Source organism: Acinonyx jubatus, chromosome A2 (genome assembly GCF_027475565.1).
Source record: "Acinonyx jubatus isolate Ajub_Pintada_27869175 chromosome A2, VMU_Ajub_asm_v1.0, whole genome shotgun sequence".
Lineage (NCBI taxonomy): Eukaryota > Metazoa > Chordata > Mammalia > Carnivora > Felidae > Acinonyx > Acinonyx jubatus.
This window is the reverse complement of record NC_069383.1, coordinates 122,223,783-122,245,758: the sequence shown is the minus strand read 5'-3', so window position 1 is coordinate 122,245,758 and position 21,976 is coordinate 122,223,783. Positions and strand designations below refer to the sequence as shown.

Sequence of the window (21,976 nt, the reverse complement as noted above, 5' to 3'; positions counted from 1 at the left end):
ACACAGAAGGACAGATACTAATATAAAATTCCTAAGTAGCTTACAAGAGCTACTTAGAATACTCAAATTCATAGCAACGGAAAGAAGAATAGAAGTTAACAGGGGCTGGGGAGTTATTTTTTAATGAGTGCCGCCTTTCTGTTGGGAATGATGAAAAAGTTGTAGAGACGGTTGCACTTCATGGTACTGAACTGTACATTTAAAAATAATTGAAATAGTAAATTTTACTTTAAGTGTATTTTACCACAACAACATATACTATAAAATTTTTAAAGAGAACCAAAATTTAGATCTTAAAATTCAAAATATCTAATTGTCTGACATGTGCTGTCATAATGTCTTTTTCTTTTAATGAGTAACTAGCTGTGTTTGTGAAATGTTTTAAGGGGATCTGAACTTTAAAATGGAGAAAAATTTGAAGTCTCAGATTAGTGGATTTCAGATTAATGGAATACCATAGGATTATTGAAGTTCACTCTCCTGAGCACCCTAGCTCATCTCTGGCTGCTGTCATATGGGTCCAAAATTGCCATCTCAGTGGCGCAGAGCCTCAGCTTATGATAAGAAAAGATATTTTTCGTGCAAGAGCTGTCTTGCCTCGAAGGGAAGGATCTGGAATGACTGTCAATAACGGCAAGCACATACCTGAGGAATCAATCTCTCCCATTTTAATTTCATAGACATGCACCACTGGCAAGATGAGGATTACAGGATGAAGTCTCCTATAGGAATACTGGCTGAGGTAACAAAATCAAGCCCCATTAGGCTGTCTCTGGAGCACAGACTGTAAATAGCAAGGGGAAAGAAAGACAAGAGAAGGGAAGTGAGTGAAAGCTAGAATCTGGGAGAATGTCCTCGCATGCATGCATGGCCTCATGGAGATTCATGGAACCTGGTAAATGAAAGCTCTGATCACTCTCAAAGTGCCGTTCTGCATTCTGCTTCAAATTTTATTAATTCTATGCATTACAGAGGTTTAGATGTCTCTTTTTCTTCTATTTCTCAGAGCTCCTAGGTTGAAATCATCATTTATTATTTTTGCAGTCAGGGTGTGCCTCAAACCAAATGACCATGTTTTGAAGCTAAACAAATAATCCACCCATTAAATTTAGTTCTTCGATTCTTTGATTTCCTTCCTTCCTTCTCTCCCTCCATTCTTCCCTCTTTCCTTCCTTCTTTCTTTTCTTTGCCTTTTTTTTTCCTCTGGAACACTGTGGTCAGAGTAGCTATGGCGTTACAATTCTGATTTGAATAAGCAAGCGCATACATGCTCATGTATCTCTGTATACTCTCATGTGGGCTACTTTAGTGCATTGACTCAAATTAAATTACTTTCAAGTGTGAATAATACAATATTAATATCAGCAGCTTTGGGAAATAGTAAAGATTTGTGTTGTGCTTATAATATTGCCTGAGTGTTTTTGCAAACCTAAGTAGTGCATTGGCAATCCAGGGAGTGCTAGCCTTGGAAAATGGAAAATGATTTTTTGGGGACAGTTTTTATTTAAATTCCAGTTGGTTACCATACAGGGTAATATTAGTTTCAGGTATACCATACAGTGATTACACTTCCATACAACACCCAGTGCTCATCACAAGTGCACTACTTAATCCCCATCCCTGTTTAACACATCTCCCACTTACCTCCCCTCTGGTAACTAACCATGTTTGTTTTCTATAGTTAAGAGTCTGTTTCTTTGTTTGCTTTTCTTTCTCTTTTTGTTTTCCCCTTTGCTCCTTTGTTTTATTCCTTAAATTTCACGAAGACTGAAATCACGTGGTATTTGTCTTTCTCTGATTTCTTTCATTTAGCATAATACTCTTTAGCTCCATGTCCTTGCATATAGCAAAAATTCATTCATTTTTGTGGTAATATTCCATTTTGTGTGTATGTGTGTGTGTGTGTATATATATATATGTATATATATATGTATATGTGTGTATATATATGTATATGTGTATATATATATATGTGTGTGTGTGTGTATGTATACACACATACACACACACATCCCACTATATCTTTATCCATTCATCAGTTGATGGACACTTGGGTTATTTCTATAGTTTGGCTATTGTAGATAATGCTGTTATAAACATCAGGGTGTATGTATCTCTTTGAATTGGTATTTTTGTAGTCTTTGAGTAAATACCTAGTAGTGCAGTTCTGGATCACAGAGTAGCTATTTGTTTTTTTTTTTTCTTTTGTGTTTTTTTTTTTGTTTTTTGTTTTTTTTGAGGAAATTTCATACTGCTTTCCAGATTAGCTGCACAAGTGTATGTGTTCCCCTTTCTCCGCATCCTCACCAACACCTGTTGTTTCTTGTACTGTTGATTTTAGCCATTCAAACAGGTGTCAGGTGATATCTCACTGTATTTTGATTTGTATTTTCCTCATAATCAGGGATGTTGAGCATCATGTATTTGTTGGCCATCTGTATGTCTTCTTTGAAAAAATGTCTATTCATGTTTTCTGCCTATTTTTTTTAATGTTTGTTTATTTTTGAGAGAGAGAGTAAGTGAGCGAGCGAGTGGGGGAGGGGCAGAGACAGAGAGGGAGACACAGAATCCAAAGCAGGCTCTAGGCTCTGAGCTGTCAGCATAGAGCCTCACGCAGGGCTCGAACCCATGAACTGTGAGATCATGACCAGAGCCAAAGTCAGACGTTAACCAACTGAGCCACTCAGGTGCCCCTTCTGCCTATTTTTTTATCGGATAATTTGTATTTCGGGTCTTGAGTTATATCAGTTCTTTCTATGTTTTGGATACTAACCCTTTGTCAGGTATGTCATTTGCAAATAGCTTTTCCCATTCTGTAGGTTGCATTTTAGTTTTGTGGATTGCTTCCTTTGTGTGCAGAAGCTTTTTACTTTGAGGAAGTCCCAGTAGTATATTTTTGCTTTTGTTTTTCTTGCCTGAGGAGACATATCTAGAAAGAAGTGGATATGGCCAATGTCAAAGGAGTCACAGACATGTTCTCCTTTAGGATTTTTATATTTTAATCTTCAATCCGTTTGCATTTATTTTTGTGAATGGTGTAAGAAAGTGGTCCAGTTTAATTCTTGTGCGTGTAACTGTTCAGTTTCCCCAATACCATTTGTTGCGGAGACTGTCTTTGCTCCATTGGATATTCTTTCCTGCTGTGTCAAGGATTATTTGACCATGTAGTTTTGCGTTCATTTCTGGGTTTTCTATTCTGTTCTATTGATCTGTGTGTCTGTTTTTTGTGCCATCACCATAGTGTTTTGGTCACTACAGCTTGTAATATAAGTTGAAGTCCGGGATTGTGATACCATCAGCTTTGCTTTTCTTTTTCAAGGTTGCTTTGGCTATTTGGGGTCTTTTGTGGTTTCATACAAATTTCAGGTTTGTTTATTCTATCTCTGTGAAAAATTCTATTGGTATTTTGATAGGAATTGCATTGAATGTGTAGATTACTTAGGGTAATAGAGACATTTTACTAATATTTGTTCTTCCTGTCTGTGAGCATGGAATGTGTTTCCATTTCTTTGTGTTCTTCAATTTCTTTCATCACTAATTTAAACTTTTCAGAGTACACATCTTTCACCTCTTTGCTTAGGTTTATTCCTAGGTATCTTACTGTTTTTGGTGCAATTGTAAATGGGTTTCATTCCTTAATTTCTCTTTCTGCTGCTCATTATTGGTGTATAGAAATGCAACAGATTTCTGTACATTGATTATCTGGTGACTTTACTTAATTTGTGTATCCATTTTAGCAGTTTTTTGATGGAGTCTTTCAAGGTTATCTCTGTAGAGTATTATGTCAAAAAGTTAAAATTTTACTACTTCCTTGCCAGTTTGTATGCATTTTATTTCTTTTTGTTGTTTGATTGCTGTTGGTAAAACTTCTACTACTATGTTGAATGAAGTGATGAGAGTGGACCTCCTTGTCTTTTTCCTGTGTAGAGAAAAAGCTGTCAGTTTTTACCCATAGAGGATGATATCAACTGTGGGTTTTTCATATGGCCTTTATTGAGATGTGTTCACTCAAAACCTACTTTGTTGAGAGTTTTTATCATGAAAGGATTTTGTACTTTGTCAAATGCTTCTTCTGCATCTATGAAAAGGATCATATAGTTCTTATCCTTTCTGTTATTAATGTGGTGTACTCTATTGATTCATTTGCAAATATTGAACCATCCTTGCAACCTAGAAATAAATCTCAATTGATCATGACAAGTGTTTTTTTTTTTTTTTCAAATATATTGTTGAATTCAGTTTGCTACTATTTTATTGAGAATTTTTACATTCATTTTCATCTGGGATATTGGCCTATAGTTCTCTTTTTTAATGGTTTCTTTATCTGGTTTTGGTATCAGGGTAATGCTGGCCTCATAGAATGAACTTAGAAGTTGTCCTTTCTTTGCTATATTTTTTGGATTGTTTCAGAAGAACAGGTATCAACTCTTCTTTAAAAGTTTCATAAAATTTGCCTGTGAATCCATCTGGTCCTGGACTTTTGTTTTTTGGAAGATTTTTGATTGCTGTTTCAATTGCTTGCTGGTTTCATTCTGTACAAGTTTTCTGTTTCTTCCTTTTTCAGTTTTGGTAGTTTGTATGTTTTTAGATATTATCCATTTCTTCCAGATTGTCCCATTTGTTGGTATATAGTTTTTCATATTCTTTTGTAATTGTATTTCTGAGGTGTTGGTTATTATTTTCTCTCTCATTTGTAATTTTACTTATTTGGGTCCTTTCTCTTTTCTTTTTGATAAGTTGAGCTAGAGGTTTATCAATTTGTTGATTTTTTTCAAAACACTAGCTCGTGGTTTCATTGATTTGTTCTACTGTTTTCCTAGTGTTGTCATTTATCTCGGCTTTAATCTTTATTATTTCCCTTCTTCTTCTGGTGATAGGTTTCTTTTGTTCTTTTTCTAGCTCTTTTAGGTGTAAGGGTAAGTTGTTTATTTGAGATTTTTCCTGCTTTTGAGGTAGGCCTGTGTTGTTATATACTTCACTGTTAGGCTTGCTTTTGCTGCATCCCAAAGGACCATTGTGTTTTCATTTTCATTTGTTTCCATGCATTTTTAAAATTTTACTTCATTTCCTGGTTGACCCATTCTTTATTTAGGATCGTGTTGTTTAACCTGTAAGTATTTGTGATTTTTCTAAATTTTTTTCTTGTGGTTGACCTCTAGTTTCAGAAAAGGTGCATGGTTTGACTTCAAACCTTTTGTATTTGTTGGGGTCTGTTTTTTGACCTAATATGTGATCCATTCTGTAGAATGATCCATGTACTCTTAAAAAGAATGTTTATTCTAATGTAGGATCAAATGTTCTCATCTGTTAAGTCCATCTGGTGCAGTCTGTCATTCAAAGCCATTGTTTCCTTGTTGTTTTTATGTTTAGATGATCTGAGCATTGATGTGAGTGGGATATTAGAGGTCCCAAATAGTACTGTGTTGTTATCCTTTAGTTTTACTGTATTTGTTATTAATTATTTTTATGTTTGGATGCTCTCATGTTGGGTGCATAAATACATACAATTGTTAGAGCTTCTTTTGAATTTTCCTCTTTATGATTATATAATGCCCTTCTTCTTGTTACAGTCTTTGTTTTAAAGCCTAGTTGGTCCCATATGACTATTGCTACTCCAGCTTTCTTTTGATATCCATTTGCATGAGAAATGTTTCTCCACCTCATTACTTTCAATCTGCAGTAATCTGTCTAAAGTGAGTGTCTTGTAGGTAGCATATAGAGGAGTCTTATTTTATTTTCCATTCTGATATCCTATGTCTTGTGATGGGAGTATTTTATCCATTTACATTCAAACTAATTATTGATACATCTGTATTTATTGCCTTTTCATTACCAGTTTTGTCATTGTGGAGATTTTTCTCTGATTCTTTCTTGTCTTTGTCACTTTTGGTCTCTCCTTTGCATTCAAAAAGCCCACTGTAACCAGAAGGGCTGGTTTAGTGCTCATGCACTCCTTTAGTTTTTGTTTGTCTGGAAAACTCATTATCTCTCCTATTCTGAATGGTCACCTTGCTGGATAGAGTATTTGTGGCTGCTGATATTTGCAATTCAACACAATGAATATATCATGCCATCCATTCTGGCTTGCCAAGTTTCTGTGGAAAAAACTCCAGCTAGCCTTAAGAGCTTTCCCTTGTAAGAGACAGACTTCTTTTATCTGGCTGCTTTTAGGATTCTTTTCTTTATTGCTATATTTTGCAGATTTAATTACAATATGTCTTGGTATTGGCCTATTTTTGTTGATTTAGCTGGGAGTTCTCTGTGTCTCTTGGATATGGATATATGTTTCCTTCCACAGATCAGGGAAGTTTTTTGCTATTATTTCTTGAAATATGTTGTGCCCTCTTTTCTTTGTCTTGTTGTGGGACTCTTATAATACACATGTTATTATACTTGATGGCATTACTGAGTTCCCAAAGTCTCTTTTTATGTTTCATTCTTCTTCTTTCTCTCTTTTATTCAGCTTCATTATTTTCCATTATTTTGTCTTCTAGGTCACTAATTCCTTCCTCTACTTCCTTTAGCCTGCTGTTCATTGCATCAGGTTGTTTCTAATCTCATTTATTACATTCTTCTTCTCTGGTTGATTCTTTTTAAGCTCTTTTATCTCTGTGGTAAGGGTCTAATTTTTGTTTTTTAGTCTATTCTCAGGGCCAGTGAGTATCTTTTTGATTGTTCCTGTATATTCTCCATCAGGCATGCTACTTACATCTATTTTACTTAGATCTCTTTCTGTGGCCTTGTCTTGTTCTTTCATTTGAGATAAATTCCTCTGTCTTGGTATGTTGTGTAAGTCTCTGCCTTCTTTGCTGTATTAGCAAAGCCAGTTTTGTCTCCTGCTCATGAAATTAATGGCGTTAAGAAGAGGAGGTCATATAGTACCCATGCCTGGCACTTGTGGGAATGTCTCTGGTGTGTCCTGCATGCACTGTGCTGTTGTCTTTTAGCTGCTCTGTCTTTCAGGCCAGTTGTCTGCAGAGGCTCTCTTTGTCTGCTGTGGGCAATGTTTGGTCTCTGGCTTGAATGTGGCACATTTAAAAAAATTTATTTTAGGGGGGAGAGAGAGCGAGCAGAGGAGAGGGGCGGAAGGAGAGGGTAAGAATATTAAGCAGACTCCATGTTGAGTGTGCAGCCCAACATGGGGCTCAGTCTCACTACCCTGAGGTTTTGACCTGAGCAGAAATTAAGAGTTGGACAGTCAACTGCCTGAGCCACCCACTTACCCCTGAATGTGGCACATTTTAGCCGGATGTGCTCCAGTCTGCTTGTGAAATGAGATCTGATACCAACTCTACCAAAACTCCAGAACTAAGACCCTGCAAAACTCTGTGGTTAGGAGATGTGGTGGGGGTAAAGGTTTGTGCTGGTCTTCTGGGTAAGGGGCCTGCTGTGCTGGAACTTAGAAAAACCTGAATGAGAAAAGCATTCCCTCCAGAGCAGAGGAGGGTGGGGTTGGTGTAAGCATCTCTGTGTTGGTAGCAGCCAGTGTTGGTGTTCCACTGCTTCATGCCCGTGACTCTGTGTTTATGCTTGTGGGCAGGGGAGGAAAATGGTGGAAAATAATTCCTAAACCAAGGTTATTTCCTTGAGATGGACTTTTCATTCTCAGCACTATGGACATTTTGGAGTGGATAGTCCTTTGTTAGGGAACATATTCTGTTAAATGTAGGATGTTTAGCTTTATCTTAGGACTCTAGATGCCGCTAACACACCCTCTGCAACTAAACTAATGTCTCCAGACATGGTAAAGTGTCCTCTGGTATGGGAGGGGCATAACTGCTCCCAGTTGAGAGGCTCTGTCTAGAGTATGAGATGAATCCCAGGGCCATGGCATTGGTTTGGCTTGGAACGCTTAGATTTTCAGAGCAGAGTATGGGGTGAGAGTAGAGGAATGATGGAGAAAATAGTTAGACGATGTGTCTATAGTATTTTTCCCATGACGGTGCTTCCTGGTTTTTTTTTTTTTTTGAAGATTTTATTTTTTTAAGTAATCTCTACACCCACCATGAGGCTTGAAATCACACGAGCCAGCCAGGTGCCCTAGCATTGCTTCTTTTAAGGCAGACAGAAACTCCTATTTTATAGTGCACATCCTGTTTGTGTTCTGTGAAACATGAAATTTGTGAACACTATACTGCTTTCTTGTTAGCCAAAAGCATAAGGAGGCAACTTTAGATGTGGCTTTCTTTATTTAGGGCAGGAATGTCATTTTTCTGGATACTACCAAGATTCTTTTGGTGTCACTTTTAATTGTATAATTGACAAATCCAGGGATTCACCATAAGCAGAGTTGAGTCCAGGGGTTCAGACTGGACTGTTTGAACTGTATTGGACTGTTTCTGTCTCATTGGACTGTTTCATTGGACTGTTTCTCTTTGTATCTGACCTCTGTTTTCCTGTCTATTGCTGGGACAGAGATAGCTGGCTCCCATGAACCTTGAATGTATTTCCAAAAGTAAAGAACTCACCTTTCCTAAGTCCATGGATTAAACTCAGGAAATATTTCACTCTGCTTGTGGTTTAGATGTTCTCTTGATTCAGGCACTTTTACAGGGGGATGGGTCAGCCTAGGTCAGCTAATACCTATCCACCCTTCCTTCTCCCATCAGTTGTGCAACTCTGAAAACAGAATCACAAAGAATGATTCCCTTGCAAATTAGAGAGCCTTTGAAAAGAAAATTGTGCTGAAATTTCTGAATGAAAATCTTTCCCCCAAATTTCTTCACATATATTTTCTAGGTCTTTTAATCTCTCTCAGGTGTTCCTTCTTTCTACTTCTAAGGTATCTTCTTAGTATAGTTCTCAAAGTCTAATCCAGGGAACACTGTGGGGTTAACCAAGATTTTCAGGTGGTTATTCATTTAAAAGCTTTTTTTCATAATACCAAGATTTGTCTCTTTTTTCAAGTTTGTTTATTTTTGAGGAGAGAGAAAGCATGTGCTAGCAGGGACAGGGCAGAGAGAGAGAGAGAGAGAGAGAGGGAGAGAGAGAATCCTGAGCAGGCTCTCTGTTGTCAGTGTGAGTTTTACTCAGGGCTCAGTCTCATAAACCATGAGAACATGACCTGAGCAGAAATCAAGAGTCGGATGCTTAACTGAAATACCCAGGTGTCACCCAGTATTTGTCTTTGTCTCAGTTTCTCACAAGTTTTCAGTGGACTTTTCCAGAGGCTGCATGACATGTGATATTACATAAAACTAAACGTAGAGAAAAATAGAGGGATCCACTTATGTTCAGTTGAGGCAGACCTTTAAAGGATTTGCGAACGTGTAAAACATGCATTGTAATCTCTCTCTTTGTTTTGTTTCAGATAATACAGTTATTTTTCCTTAAGATGTGCAATTTGTGTAAATATGGAGTGGATTTATTCTCATTGTTAAATGAATGAGTATTTTTAGAAGTTTCATTTTTAGTTTCTGTTACAGTAAATGTCAGTAGACAGAACAGAACCCATGTAAATAAGTTTTTTGACTCTCAAAAATTTAAGAGTGAACCTTTTAAGATCTCACTGGAATACTTAGAGTGCTCCTGATGTGTTTTCCACTCTGGCTTTTGGAACTCCAGTATCTCCAAACCCAGAAAAGCTGTGGAATCTGTTCATTTCAGTTCCCCCAGTGGCTCTGCTCTACTGGGCCTTGTGGAAACTCGCCTGGTGCCCTGCAATGTCGTGTTCAGCCGACAACTCATCTGGACCTCTATGCAAAGGTCTACAGATCCTTCTTTGGGCAGTGCCCTCTTTTTCAATATCTAACCGTGTGAATTCCAAACTGTATTAAATAGCCCCAGACTCCAATTTGTTTCACACAGCGAGACCACTGCTTTTGGTTTGGGCTTCACTTCTCTTTGCTGTGGCTTGGATAATGCCCACAGAAGTAGTCAGGAAAAACTAGGAGCTTACCTCATGTGTGTGCTATCTCTAAAGGATCACAGCTTTATGCTGTCTGTTGTCTAATGCCTGAAATCAGTTTTTTCATATATTTTGTTCAGTTCTATAGATTACAAGGTTAAAGTAAGTGTGATACCCATTACACTGAGGCCAAAATTAGAAGTCAATTTTATCTATAGTTAGATATTTCTTTACAAAATATTTCTTTACTAATTTGTAAAGAAGTAGTAAGTCCTTTTAACATAGTAATAGTCCCTTCTTATAAAGAATAGTAAGTCCCTTTTTGCAAAAAAGGACTCATATGTTAGGAAACATATGAGAATTTCTCTTTCTACATTTTATATAATTTTAAATAATTGCTTATATTTAATTATATGTATAATTTAATAAGATACTAATACATGTTTATAGTTTAGAACTAAACATGCATAATTAGAAATGTTGTGCTATTTTTTAACAGAAGTGTACTATCGAAAATGTGGAACTTTTCCTATAGTATTTGAACTCTTTTTTTTGAAAATTATAATGGATCAGAGTGAAAAGAAGAAATATTTATTTTAGGGAATTAACCAAATCATTAAGGAAATATACTTTTGCAGATAACCACTATGAGGAGAAATTGAGCATTGATCCCTAAAACCTCCCTAGTCTGACATCTCAGTCATCAGGTGACTCGGTCCCTTATGAAGAGAGAATGAGACAGTGGGGTTTCAGTTGAAGCAAGAATAGGAGTGGCTGCTACTATATTTGAGTTGGTACTATGTACTAGGCCCTGGGCAATAAACGTATCATGGCCTCTATTGTACAAATGCAGAGTTTGACACTAAGAATACTTTGCCTCTGGTCATAAATGAATAAATGAGGTAGTTAGGATTGAACCAGCATTTCTGTAACCCTAAAGCTTCTTTATCAGTTCACCAAGCTTTCTAGGATCTGGACTACACAAGGAACAGTTTTCTACCTACAAAGATGTGGAACACCAATATGATTTTTCCAAGTGTTTCAAATGTTGCACTGCCTACCTTGGAGTTCAGTTAAGCCATAACCGATTTATAGTGAGCTAGGGAAATTTCAAGTTGGTATGAATTATACAGTTCTCAGTAGGTGTGTGTGTGTGTGTGTGTGTGTGTGTGTGTGTGTGTTGTGCTAAGTTTCTTTCAAGAAAGCTAAAGAAATTTCCCACTGAGTGGGAAATATTTGCGTTCTTCACCTACTTGTGCATGGATTTCCAAATTGATGGCTATTTGCTTCAAAAGTAGACAGGAAATCAATCCTGGAAATTATTGTGTGTGTAGCTCAATTCACTACGTTGTAAAATATTATTTCTTTCATCTCCTTTATGTTGCTTAGTTGCTATTTCATTCTTCATGGTAATAGCAAAATATTCGTTGATATTGTAAACACCCACTGACCTTTAAGATTTGTTCTCAGGTTCAGCAGCCATTTGTTTCAGAGACACTTGGCTTTTACATCAGCAGGTCTCTTCCTCTTTGAGAAAGAAAATGAAGTCATGCTTTATATTTTACATTTTGTTGTGGATGTGTTTCCCTTCAAATATATGTCATTGTGTAATAAGTACTTCTGTCTTTAAAGAAAACCATGTTATAGTTCTCTTTCTGGACCATGAGTAACAGTGGTTATGGGAAAGGATGCACGTTCTCAGGTGCCTGGTGGGAACTAGTAACCCTCCTCCAAAGAACCACAATAAATACTTGTTTCTAGTGAAAATCAGGGGCCATGTTTGTAAACCCCATTCTAGGCTTTTACACCTAATTACTCATACAGAATTTCCCTTTGTATATACTGATTTTCTCCCAATTCTCAACATTTATATACCATGGTCATATTTTTTAACATAGGTGCATAGTAGACTATCCTTTATTCTACTTAATGTTTCTGTAAATGTAATGAATTAAAAAAATCAATGTTTATTTGTTTTGGGTGGAGAGAGAGACAGAGCATGAATGGGGGAGGGGCAGAGAGAAGGAGACACAATCTGAAGCAAGCTCCTGGCTGAACTGTCAGCACAGAGCCTGACGCCAGGCTGAAACTCACAAACTGTGAGGTCATGACCTCAGCTGAAGTCAGACACTTAACTGACTGAGCCACCCAGCACCCCAATCTAATGAATTTTTTAATTACTTAAAATTGTGCATATGAAGAACATTAATATCAATAATATGAATAGAAGAAAATATTATAAATGGAAAATAATTCCAAAATAAATATACACATATTCATACAAATGTAAGTACACATAGATTTAAAATGTTCAGAAAATAAAAATAATAGTATGTACCACCAGAAGTCTTATGGCCACATTTTTGAAAACTGTGACCCCCTATTAGCCCTATTTTTCTGGTTTGAAGTTGCACTTCAGAGGCCTTACCATGGTTTCCATTATAGGTTTCCCCTGCTTTGTGAAAGTAGAGCGTTTCTATGAAATCTTTCATGGCCCTAATGGCATAAAGCAAAAAACAGTTACCATTAGTAGTTTTTTTTTAATTTTTTTTAATTTTTTTTAACGTTTATTTATTTTTGAGACAGAGAGAGACAGAGCATGAACGGGGGAGGGGCAGAGAGAGAGGGAGACACAGAATCGGAAGTGTGCTCCGGGCTCTGAGCCATCAGCCCAGAGCCCAACGCGGGGCTCGAACCCACGGACTGTGAGATCGTGACCTGAGCCAAAGTTGGATGCTCAACCAACTGAGCCACCCAGGCACCCCTACCATTAGTTTTTATAGAAAAATTTTGAGCATTCTCAGACCCCAAAAATGACTTCTCTCAGACTTTTCTGATAGCTTAGGACACATCTTGTTAACAGATGCACAAAATAAATCAAAGTGAACCACAAACTCTCTCGGTCACAGTTGTGTGTCAAAGCTACCATGGCTTGATGCTCACTGTAGTTCCTGGGAGGGAGCTTGGCAGTGTGCTCAGGGTGTGCACTGACTCCATAACTACCGAACGCAATACAAACACTGAACACTTTGTGCTTTTTGCCGTTCTTTAAATAAAAGCGAAATTCTTCAGATTTCTTTTGGTTAGGGAACACAGCCACTCTGCTAATGTAGGTCTTTCCTAAAAGTGAATTGGTGTAACATGAACTTTCAAAAAGCAGAGGATACCTGTGTGTACAAGTCGTGTATGGCCATGAACAGATTTTCTGTCTTGAGGAACCAGATTGTGAGCCCCTCAGGCCTGCCGGCAATGTTTCCTTCACCCTATGTTCCATTATGTCATTTACTGCATGTTGTTATGCACTGTGTATTTAATTCATGCTCACCAAAGTGAGCACTTGCACAGCAGTCTCCAGGAATGAAGTCCACTGCCACTTATGAGAACAGAACAGTCCCCAAGAATAACCTCAAGGAATCAGTGATATCTGGAAAAGTTATGTAAATACATAGGACTTAGATTTCCTCTTCTATAAAATGAGATAATGAACTCTTTTATCTAGAGGTGTTTCTTTTTATTAAAAACAGCCACTTAAGAGAAAGATACCATATGTTTTCACTCTTCTGTGGATCCTGAGAAACTTAACAGAAACCCACGGGGGAGGGGAAGGAAAAAAAAAGAAAAAAAAGGTTAGAGTGGGAGAGAGAGCCAAAGCATAAGAGACTCTTAAAAACTGAGAACAAACTGAGGGTTGATGGGGGGTGGGAAGGAGGGGAGGGTAGGTGATGGGCATTGAAGAGGGCATCTTTTGGGATGAGCACTGGGTGTTGTATGGAGACTAATTTGACAATAAATTTCATATAATAAAAATAAATAAATAAATAAATGAATAAATAAATAAATAAATAAATAAAACCACTTAATAGCCTTTACTGTCTATAGAGCTCCTGGTAAACGTTAATGTATATAATCCTCATAACAGCTCTAGGAGACAATAAGATTGGTACCTTCATTTAATACATGAAGGAAATAAGGCACAGAGGGAGTAAGTAATTTCCTGACGGTCACTCAGCTAGAATATGGAGAATTGAGTTTTGAAAGCCATAGTCTGTACTCTATCACTACTGTGTGCTGTATTTCTTCTTAGAGTATATGAAATTAGCCGTCTGAAAATATTTGGATTCTATTATTGTACAGTTACATGCTGTGATTTTTGCTCCATTTCAGTTGTCTTCCATCTGCTGGGCAGACATCTAGATTTTTCCTTTCCCTGAATTGGTAAAATTCAGATAAAGAGCATGAACTTATAGGAAATATCAAATTCTAAGTGTCCAATATATTTTTTTACGGTGTCACATAATGTGACACATTAGGCTGTTGTGGAATGTCAAGCATTGGCATAATGTATGTCTTGGAAATGCAGAGTGACAGGTTGTCATTATAACTGTTTCGATTTTTTGTGATAATGGTAAACCCTGGAAAATTTCATTTTCTGGTTTTGCACATCACCAACACATTGACATTTCCCCTGTTTTCCCAATGGGAGAGATAGAATTAAATGTAGCCAAACCTGATAATTTTCCTTAGTGGAAATGTAAAGGGCTAAGAAGCCTCCATTTGTATATGGGCTTCAATAATTTGAAGAGAATTATTTTCCATCTGTATTTCTAGGATGTAGAGGCAGATGGAGTAGTTTTTCACAGCACTGAGTCATTGATGTGAACACCTAGTGATACAGATCATTCAAATTACAAGTTAGGTGCGAATAGTGCCTTTGTTTAGAACAGGGTCCTGTGCATTATGGGAAGATTAGCAAGCATCCCTTTCATCTATCCACTAGATGCCAGGAGTAAACCACCCTTACCCCCTTTCCCCAAATTCGTATCACCAAAAATGTTTCTAGACCTTGCCAGAAAATTGCCTCTGGTGGATAGTCACTGACTTAGAGCAGTGGAATTTCTGGTTCTTTGTTGTTGTAAACTCCTAAAATTCATACCTTTGCACATATTTTAAGACTTTAGGTTGTTTTTAGGTCTTTGTCTCATGGGTCACAATGCCAAGTTTGCAGTTCCAAACATATTATGGCAAAGTAACTATTATGTATTCTCCACTAGCATAATCTCTTACAAAGTTAAGCCACATCACTGGCAGAACCTTTGAGAAATGATGCATTTTCACCTCATTTTAAGGTTTATGAAAGTAATCTCTCCAAATACTGGTAATATTAATATCTGACAAATATAGTTTTATAATTATAGGGTGCTTTTTAACTCAATTTTTGAATTTAATTTTCCTGGTAATTATTTTCTTAAAATTTGTTTTAATGTTTATTTATTTTTGAGAGAGAGAGAGAGAGAGAAAGAGGGAGAGAGGGAGAGAGGGAGAGAGGGAGGGAGGAAGGGAGGGAGGGAGGGAGGGAGAGGGAGAGGGAGTACAAGGGTGGAAGAGGCAGAGAGAGGAGGAGACACAGAAGCCTAAGCAGGCTCCAGGCTTCCAGCTGTCAGCACGGAGCTGATGCTGGACTCAAACTCACAGACCCTGAGATAATGACCTGAGCAGAAGTCTGATGCTCAGCCGACTGAGTCACCCAGGTGCCCCTAATTTTCTCAGTAATTCTGAAGAAAGTTTTAATTTACCCACTTTGTTGATTAATAAGTGGAGTCTTGAGAAGTAGTTTTTATTTCTTAGGAGGTAGAGAGATCAGAAAGTACCACCATTCTGAGTAATTTTAGGTGAGTTGAGTTTTCTTGCTGAATTAACCTTAAGTAAAGCTCTCTTCTTGTGTATAAACCTTTTTTATTCTATCTTTGAGAACAGTGCTAAGGATGCCTGCCTGTTTCTCCTGCTCTTCTATTTCTAAATCCATATACCACCATCTCCTATTTTGATGTCACTGGTTGTTTGTCTTGGGAGCTCATGTAGACTGGACCATCTGTCTATAGCCCCTCAAGTGAGCTGCTCTAATTATGTTACATAGGGACAACTTGTGAAGCTCAGAATCTCAAGTTTCTAACCTTACAATTGATAAGCAATGTAAGCCATTCTAATCACTATTGTCAATCCTTTCTCTGTCTTAAATAGATGCATAGATCTTTAGGCTGTTAAGCATCTTTGAGTCCTGTTTACTTTGTAGTCAAAACCCCAGAAATTAGTCTTCTAGAATATGGCTCTTCAAGCCAGAGTCCTCAAGGTGATGGTGCCTGTGTAACCTTGATATGAAGCCTCCAACACTGTGTAATATTGTCATCTCAGGGAGAGCCACTCTTCATTAGCTTAAATTGTCAGCTTTATGTTTCAGTAGGATAAATACACATTTTCCTTACGGTAATGAGTTTTTTTTTCTCACTTTGTGAAAACTGCAGGGACCCTTGTTATCGAGAGATAATCATATGCTAGCAGTGCCACTTATTATGCCCAGTGAAAGTCCCAAGGATATGATTATCTTTTAATAACTCTAAAGCCTGTTATGTATCATGTTTTATTGTTGTTTACTTTGAGTGCGTGGGGGGAACCCATTAGTGATCTCTGTGGTTGATATTATTCATTGGGATAATGATAAAAGAATCAAATGACCATTTGTTTGCTTGTAGCTAGATTGCACAATAAGAAATGCATCCCACTTCCCACTGAAAATGCATATAAATGTAATCTCTAGCTTAGTATTAGTTCAGTAGCCTGGATGTTAATACTAAATTAACATCAAGCAAAGCCAAAAGAAATTTAGAAAATACACGGGGATAATTTAATGTCTTTGTGACCTTTACCTCCCACAGAAAGTTCAGGTTGGGTTTTAAATTCCTGTGGAAGAAGTAAACACCCGTGAGAAGAAAGTACTCGCTAATTCAATGATGGAAAATGACATCAATAACTTAAATAAAGTAGGATCGATGTAAGGAAAATCCCTTTAAATGTAATGGTCTTTTAGAATACGGAAACTTACTGAATTTTTTCCCTCTCACTACATACCTTCCTTTCATGTTCAAAGAATATAATAATTTTGGTTTCACTTATTGAATACCTGTTAGAGATCAGATAATTGTCATGCTTTCTCTCATTTTATCTTAACTAGAATCTTGCAAGGTAGGTGATATTCTTCCTGTATTTTAGGTGGGGAAACTGAAACTTTAAGGGGTTAAATAATGTGCTAGAATTTATGTAGAAGATAAGCAGCAAAGCCTGTTCAGATCTCATTTCAGAGTCCATGTGTTACCTACTGATTACTTAAAGCCATGATAAGAAGGATGATCACAGTTAAAGGACCCTTGTGGCTGACAGTGGTCTTGTATATGTTTATTATTAGGTAGACACCTGCCTGACACTAACGAAAGGGAAAAAAGATCGCTAAAGTGATCAGACCACTATCTTCTCCCCCTCCCCTGCCCCCATCTTGCAACCAACGTCTGTGAGAACTGAAAGAATTCGGGATGCCTCAACTAGTTTTTTGAACATTTTAATTACGACTATTTTCGTGCTATCAACTGTCACTTGGGAAGGATTGTTTTGTCTTAAATAAATACCCAACACAGTTTTTACCTCTGAAGTATTTGGGAAGGGTCTAGATCAAGACCTTTTGTTCTCTAGAGTAAAGTCATCTGTTTTGACCTAGGCCATCCCAGCTGCTGCCTCTTTCTAGCTACATTTAGCCAAGAAGCTCTGCAGTCATTTGGGGATTTCTGGTTTCTTTGTATTGTAATAAAATCAATGTGTTGCTGATGACCCCAGCTGATTTGTTCCAAACTCCTAGACCCATTTTGAACAGGGAGAAATTCATCCATTTATTCATGCATTAATTTCCTATCCACACATGTGACTTTTTGGGGTGTATAATAAAATCCACAAGTAAACTTTACCCATAGTTTAAGACTGTTACAATAGCAGGTAAATGGTATGGACTTAACATTGGAAAACTTAATAAATATTCAATGATGTTTAAAAATAATTAAATATTTTGTGCATATCATAAACTGGGCACTGTGCTTTGCATGGATTATCTCATTCTGCCTTCATGAAAATACTGAAAGGTACATACATAATTATTAGGCTCATTTTATACATAAGGAAGCTGAACTTGAAGGAAGTGAATGAAATGAAAGCCTTTCCTCTGGTTCTTATCCAGCAGAGGCTATTATCCCATTGCCTATAATGGATGTATGGTGTCTTTCCCTGTGTACAACAGCACCAAAGTAGCCAAGAATAATGCCAGGCACCAATACAACAGCACCAAAGTAGCCAAGAATAAAGGTGTATCTTTACACCTTTTCAAGGAATGGCATTGTGTAACTATCTACTTCATTCATCTCTGAGCATGCTGGCAGAGCATGAAGTTTCCAGAGGTGGAAACTTTTAACTAAATCACATTCCCCCCCTGATAAAAGAATATGACTGTTCGACATTTTTTCCAATGAAGAATAAGTAATTCCTAATTATAAAATCAAGAACTCCTCAACCTATCTAGGCATCATTAGAAGTTTCCTTTTAAGAGCAGTCAAGAAAACACACACTGGAAATGGAATTAATTTTTAAGTTGCATATCCTTTACTTAGTTTTTAATTTGGATCCATTCATTCATTCAGCACATATTTAAGGAACACTTGTTTTGGACTAGGTTGTACTATGCAACTTCAAATTGAAGAATAAGACAAGATAAAACAGATGCATATTTTCCTACAATAAAAGATAAAAGATAGGTGTCTGGGTGTGGGGTGGGTGGTAAACATACTGTGATTAATGTCGAGCTAGAAACATGCTTTATATAACAGGATGATGAGATTCATTACATTCCTGAAATGCTGTGGTTTTGTAAAGAGGATTATTTCCAAAGTAATATGCTGTGACTTTTTAAAAATTGAAGTATAGTTTGTATATATTAGTTTTAGGTGTAGAACATAATGATTTGACAAATGTATACGTTGCAAAATGCTTAACATAAGTGTAGTTCCCATCTGTCATTACCAAAAACCTTTTACAATATCATTGACTATATTCCCCTTTTTTTCATCTCCATGACGTACTTATTTTGTAATTGGAAGTCTGTACCTTTTAGTCCTCTTAACCTATTTCAACTAACTCTCTACTCTGAACCAGTAAAACCTAAACATTACCTCTAATAGGATGGCTAGTAACAAAAAAGGCAAGAACTAACAGATGTTGGTGAATAGGTAGAGAACAGGAGACATTTGTGCCCTGTTGGTGGGAATGTAAATTGACACAGCCACAATGGAAAACATTGTGGAGTTTCCTCAGAAAAATAGAGAAGTACCATATGATCCAGTATTTCCACTTCTGAGTATTTCCCTTAGGAAAATGAAAACACTGATTTGAAAAGACATATGCACCCCTGTGTTTATTGCAGCGTTATTTATAATAGCCAAGATGTTGAAGCAACCTAAGTGCCCATCAATAGTTGATTGGATAAGATGTGGTGTGTATATACACAATGGAATATTACTCAGCCCTAAAGTATGAAATCAAGTGAAATATGTCAGACAAAGAGAGACAAATAACATGATTTCATTTATATGTGAATCTAAAGTCAAACAAGAGCAACAACAACAACAAAATGCAAACAGTCTCAAATATAGAGAATAGTCTATTACAATTTTACATTTATTTCGATGATGTTTGTTTGTTTGGATGTTGGTGGCTATGTAGAGTAGGAGCTTGATTTGTCAGCAAATACCATGAAGTTAGGAATATTGTTCTGTTTCTTTTCCCAGTAACTATTTTGGAATAAATGAATAAATGTAAATATAAAATCTCTTGGTCTGTAAGAGTAAAGGAACAGCTGAGTATGAATCATATTTATGAGTCACGAAAATTTGTGTATATAGATTTTCTTTCAAATAGTGTTGTGGGGTGATTTCTGTTGTATGTTTTTTTAAAATATTTATTTTGAGGGATACAGAGTGTGAGTGGAGAGGGGCAGAGAGAGAAAGAGAGAGGGAGGGAAAGAGAGAATCTGCTGACAGCACAAAGCCCAACATGGGGCTCATGCTTTATCTTTTTATTACTCATCTACATGACTTCCCCAGTTTCTTCAGGCACATAGCTGAACTTCTATATTATGCCCAGAAAGGTTGCCTTCAATGGGCTCATTCCTTAACCAGCAACCATTTAGTTGCAAGTTACAGAAATCTATACTAGTTCAAGTGAAAAGAAGGGTTGTTGAAACCATATGCCAGGCAAAATGATTGTGATCTACATAAGAAGAGAAAACTAGGTAAAACCTGACCTCATAGGGATTTGAAAAGCCAGGAGATGCGGTTACTTGTCACCCCTTTTATTTAATCCCTTGTTTCTCATGGGGATCAGAATTAAGGGTGTTTATTATGCCAACCCTAGTTTTTTCTGAATGACTGTTTGATTCTCTGATTCTCTCAACAGACTAGTTTCTTTTACAATAATTTCACCTTTACTTGCCTTTATCTCTCATTGGTACGGTTTACAATCTCTAAGAGAGAATCCTATTAGGCTTAATGTGGGTCAAGCATTCCTCCCTTTTCAATTGCTACAGCCAATTAGTTTTAATTACACAGTACATAGGGCAGTCCTTTCCAGGACCTTTGGATGGGGCAAGTTCTTTAAGGTGCAAATGTTGATTCAGAGACTTTCTTGGGATCAGTCCCACATATTCCTCCTTATGTTTCCAGCCCTTCCATCCTTCCTTCATTCCTTTGGGCATTGTTCTTTGCTCCATAATAGCTAACAAGTCTGATAAATGTATTTGTGTTAGGCCATCTAACAGGTAATTTATTTTTGGCCAGTGTTTCCTCTGGGAGTAAATCCAAAAATCAGAGGGGTGAATTTAATGCTAAATATTTTAGACATTGAGAAAATATTTGGTAGTATGTAGTTTTTTAGGTGCTGACTTTCCTTTTTGTGTGTATTGTCCTTCATGCAACCATTTATAATATATGAGAATCTTTTACCACTGTTACTATAATATTACTACTGGTGTGCCATATGCTAGGTAGAAGCCTGAATACCTAAATTGCATTATGTTATTTAATTTTCAGTTGTTCTTTGTGGCTGAATAATGCTATTGTCCCCACTTTACAGGTGAAATTGAGGCTTATTTCAGTTAATGAATTGGTCAAGATCACATGACTAGTAAATAATTGAACCAGCATCCCATCTCAGGCAGCTGTCCTGGACCTTGGGCTTTTAAATAATAGGAACTTGATTATTGTTTCATGAATAAAGTTAGAACCCAATTTTTCATTTCAAATCTATATCCTTCATTTGGACAAATATAATATTACTTTCATTCTGTGAAGAATGTGTGTGTGTGTGTGTGTGTGTGTGTGTGTGTGTGTGTGTGTGTGTGTCAAGTTTTGGTAAGATTTGAAAGGAAAGAATGAAACCTTGACCAAAGTTGTGTTTTTTGTTTTTTTCAGGATTATTATCATTTCAACTGTTGTTAATGATGTGTTAGAGTTGCAAATGATGCCAATAGCTATAAATAAAACTTTACCTTCTAATCAGTGGTTACTCTTAATATAAGAAAAAGTGAGGCTTTTAGGTACACATTGAACTTTGGTAGTCAATTCACATACATGCAGTTGGTGATTGACCATAGTAAAATAAAACAAATGGTGATTTATTTATGATTCATTATTAACTTGAGTATAGGATTTTTGTCTTTTGAATAGGAAATACTTCCTTTCGTTTGTCATAATCATTTGTGGCACTTTATTTATTTTGAGCAAATATGTACTAAAGGACATTAAAAAAGATAAATTAAATTTCTGGATATATTAACAATATAAAAAAGACATGTTTGGTCCTTACCTTCTAGACATTATTGATATTAACTTGAAAGTAAAGGTAGTTAGGTACTTAATATATGATAAATTATTATAATCTTAGGAAGTGATATTGTATTTATGGCTAATCAGGAAAATATAATATTTCTATCCTAATCAATTATGCTACATTTGTATGTAAATTAGGTTAGACTTGTGTAATGATATTTCTGAGTGGCCAATCTCTATATATCTACAGAAAATGATGTTTTTAATTATAAAAGAAATAAGACAGTTATTTTGCTCAGAAGTAAAATTATTTACCATAGAAAGTTGGTTAGAGGATGCACATGTTACATAAACATGAAGATATAAGTATATACATTTATTCTCAGTAATATTGTATATCTGTATTTTCCTTAGATGGACCCAGTATTGCTTCAGGGGA

General features: G+C 36.5%; 1 protein-coding gene across 5 annotated transcripts in view; it reads left to right on the top strand.

Annotated features, from left to right (window-relative positions):
* LOC106969548 (contactin-4) overlaps window positions 1-21,976 on the top strand; it is an 884,673-nt gene that overhangs the window by 201,941 nt on the left and 660,756 nt on the right. The gene's annotated exons all lie outside the window — the stretch shown is intronic.